The sequence below is a fragment of the Anopheles aquasalis genome, chromosome 3 (assembly GCF_943734665.1).
Source record: "Anopheles aquasalis chromosome 3, idAnoAquaMG_Q_19, whole genome shotgun sequence".
NCBI classification, from domain to species: Eukaryota; Metazoa; Arthropoda; class Insecta; order Diptera; family Culicidae; genus Anopheles; species Anopheles aquasalis.
The window spans coordinates 58863549-58867120 of NC_064878.1; the positions used below are offsets into that span (position 1 = coordinate 58863549).

The 3572-nt window shown below is 48.6% G+C and overlaps 1 protein-coding gene across 1 annotated transcript in view; it reads left to right on the top strand.

Annotated features, from left to right (window-relative positions):
- Positions 1–448, top strand: part of LOC126577430 (ubiquitin-protein ligase E3B) — a 4687-nt gene extending 4239 nt beyond the window's left edge. Inside the window, exon 7 of the mRNA XM_050239048.1 lies at positions 1–448. This exon is cut by the window's left edge and continues 730 nt beyond it. The gene's annotated coding sequence lies outside the window, so the exon portion shown is untranslated.
- Positions 449–3572: the final 3124 nt, after the last annotated feature.

Here is a 3572-nt window from a genome sequence, read left to right on the forward strand (position 1 = left end):
TGAAAGGGGAAGGGTAGATGTGGGTCGAAAATCAAGGAACTGAAAACGTATCATACGTAACACACGGGGAAACGAGGGAACTCGTGCGTGCGATTGCAATCGGAAATTGACCATTTATTTTTGGTATCGTATCCACTAGTAGTCAAATAGTAGTCAGTGATAGTAAACATATATGGTAATCCAATATTTATAACCCACGTATATAACGAGAAAGGAACTATTTTTGGAATTTGTCTTGCATCACATCGCCCCCTGGAGTGGCCAGCAAAAGTTACATTCGTGTTCGCTATGTTCGCTTGCGCGCTCACCGAAGAGGGGCCACCGAGGCTCCAGCTCCACGCGAATCAAGAACAAAATTGTCCACGAAACGGCTGAGCCGACAGTCGTACCGTAACCACCAGCGTAACTGTTTAGGGTATCGTTAAAGAACGCAAATAAAATCATATTATGTGACATGGAATCGGTGTAGAGTCCTTCCCAGAAATTGCCACCACGTTTCACGTTTTGTTGGAATCCTTTTTTTGAAATACTCGCCAAAGCTCCGCGCGAATGCTTTTTTCAAAAATTTGTTATAAAATTTGAATAGCCGTTACGGTTTTATAGCAAAACGCCGCCAGGTTCATTTCGTTCATTTTGTTGTTCATTATCGATCGAAATCGCCTCATCGCCACGTGTTGTTTCTGGGTGTCTCTTTGCTCCACTTTTTTGTCCCCAATACCGCGTCTTCCTTGCTTCACTTAATCAAAAAATGTTTCTTCTATTCGTTCTTTTTTCACGGATCCGATATCGCCCCTTTGGAGCACATTTATTCGCTCTTTATTCTTCGCCCCATATGCGATTTTCAGATAATCGACGACAAGGAATGAAAATGTTTCCATACTCGGTTGAAGATCCTTTTGTAACACATTTCTCATGTTCAGTGCATTCATGTCAAGGAGAACTCTCCCGGATCGATCGTGGGATTTTCCCATCCACGGTTCGATTGATCAGAGGCTGATCATTTCTATTATAGATTGTTATGTGGTTATTTCATCGATGATGATTCTATCAATCAATCTCAATTGATGGAACTTTTTTTATTCCCGCATCCATTCAACCAATTGCATCCCAACCTGCCGGTCCCGAGTGGCACATTTCTTCGTGACAATTGTTGCTCGCAAATCGCATCAAACCCCAAAAGCCCAACATCCCCGCTGGCGGCATTTCGGAATCTTAAAAGAGCGAACAACCACCATCGGTCCTTTGAGTGGTGCGCCGCTTGTACTCCGCACTCGACCAAACTGCACCAAATTCACCATTGTTCCGGCTCAAGTGTAATCCTTTTGCTCGGGCTCGACGGCGGTTTCACTGTCGCTGACCGATCCTCCACCGATTCGATGAGCCTTTTGACTGCCAATCCGACAACGACGGCGGCGGCGAGTGGATCTCCTGGGATGGATTACGTTATTTGGAACACGGTGATGATCCTAGCGGCCATACAAACCCATCATTCTGTTGGTCTCCGCTGTTGCTTCGGTTCCCTCTACCCTCCGCTACCTCTCTCCCTCTCACAACAGAAGGACAAGCAAGTGGTCCCATGTTTTCATTTCTAATTACCAAACTGCTCTCCGCTCATTATCATCTGTTCTACCGAGACAGAACCAGTGGGCCTGGCAAAAGGTGCAGGCAAAGGAAGAGGAGGTCTGATCTGGGTCCTGCCTGTTAATGATATGCCCCACAGGGTACAGCAGGGAGGTCCGCAAAACCGAACCGTGACGGTGTCGGAGGACAAAATCCCGTTCCGAGCCCATCATCTTTCCCGTTTTCCCAACACGAACGAACACTACCGCTTCTGCGAGATAGCATTAACATAATAGCCCTAATCTCGTTTTGTGTGTACCGAGGACACTCGACAGGACCTTTGTCTTTGGCCGGGTTTCACTCAACTGGTTTTGTCAACACACCAGACACCAGACACAGCGATGCCGTGCTGCTTCAGGAAGGTACCGAAGCGCATCCGGTCGATCCTTGGTCGATCCGTTGCCGTGGCCCAACAACGCCCAGCGGATTATCCATTTGATCCGTGTTGTCCTGTTGCTTCCGTGAACTAATTATCTCCCGCAGCCCGGTAGCTGAAGGTAGACGGTGGAATGCGCCACCAACCAGCACAGATGGTAGCTCGGAATTTTGTGCCAAATCTTACGAGTTGTCGACACTACCGCCAGCGGCATCCGAGTGCGTTCGAGCGCAAAATTGCCAAACTTGTGGTGACAGTCCCTTACCCTGAGACCCTTTGGCTCCTGTTGGGAAAGTTTTTTGGCAAACAAAATGGCCACATTGCCGCACAAAACACAGAGAAAGCCCTGTACGATCGCCGGTCGTATTCCTTCGGGGCATTATTTGGGCTTTCTTCAAGTGACAATCTCGCGAGGGGGGGGGGGGGCGATCTAGACAGAGCCGCCTGGAGCACATTTCGTCATTCGTGCCCTCCGGGAGGAGCCGCAGACACGTAGACAGATGGCTGTTCTTGACGACAGAAGAGAAACATACAAACAAGAACAAACAAACCAGCGCACGCACGCCAATCGCCTATCGGCGGTAATCTCTCTAATTGGTTAACTTTGCTCGATATCTTAATTGTGCCTTCGGGTTCTCTTGAGCTTCTCTCGGGCGGTCTGTGACGTTGACGGAATGGATGCTGGCGATAGAATCGCTTTTTTAAAGGGGACAATGATATGGCCACTCGGTATCGATGGCCAATTTTCGAATATTCTTTCTTTTAGACACCTGGAATAATCAGTCAACGGAATGAGAGTTGAATTGAGAGCCATTTTGTTCTATTGGCAATAGTAGGAGCATTGGACTTCTTCTAGTATCAGTTGCTTATCAAACACATTCAATTGGCTCAACCTACCAACTTTACAAACTGGATTGATCTACTACAAAGCCCCACAAAGATCCCGCCCGTCACCTTTGGCTAGATAAAAACGGATTAACTAGAAATGTCACTCCGGTCCCACTATCCGGTTTCTACGACTCCAACCACTGCACCCCTCTCGCTCTCCGTGACGCCTTTTTCACGGACCGACCGTTTTCGACGAACGACACTTTATTGCCGCGGACTGCGTGCTAATTGGCGTTGGCCAGCGATTTGGTCGGGTTCGCGGCCTGTGTCTTTTGTACCCGCGGGCGCGACGTGTCCTCTGCGCGGCGCTCTGCTTTCAAGCTCCGCGCGCAGCTTAGATAAGGCGTCGCGGTGTCAACGTCTTTGGCTGCTGGTGGTGCTGCTGACAACTATAAAGAGACAGACAGAGAGAGAGAGAGAGAAAGAGAGAGGGGTGTGGGAGGGCACACTACGGTAATTAGACAAGATTGCGCTATTGCCGCCATTTTCTGGGCCTTTTTGTTATTAACTTTTTGAAATGGCTACTGTTTTTTTTGTTGTTGTTGTCACTCGATGTCCACCGTGGATCTCCTCCCGGGGTTTTTCGGAATTCGGTCGAGCTCAGTAGAGCAATCCAGCCCATGGGTAGTGATATGGAAATGAGCCGTATCGCTTGGAATGACCATACTGTGCCACGGCAGCTGGCCGA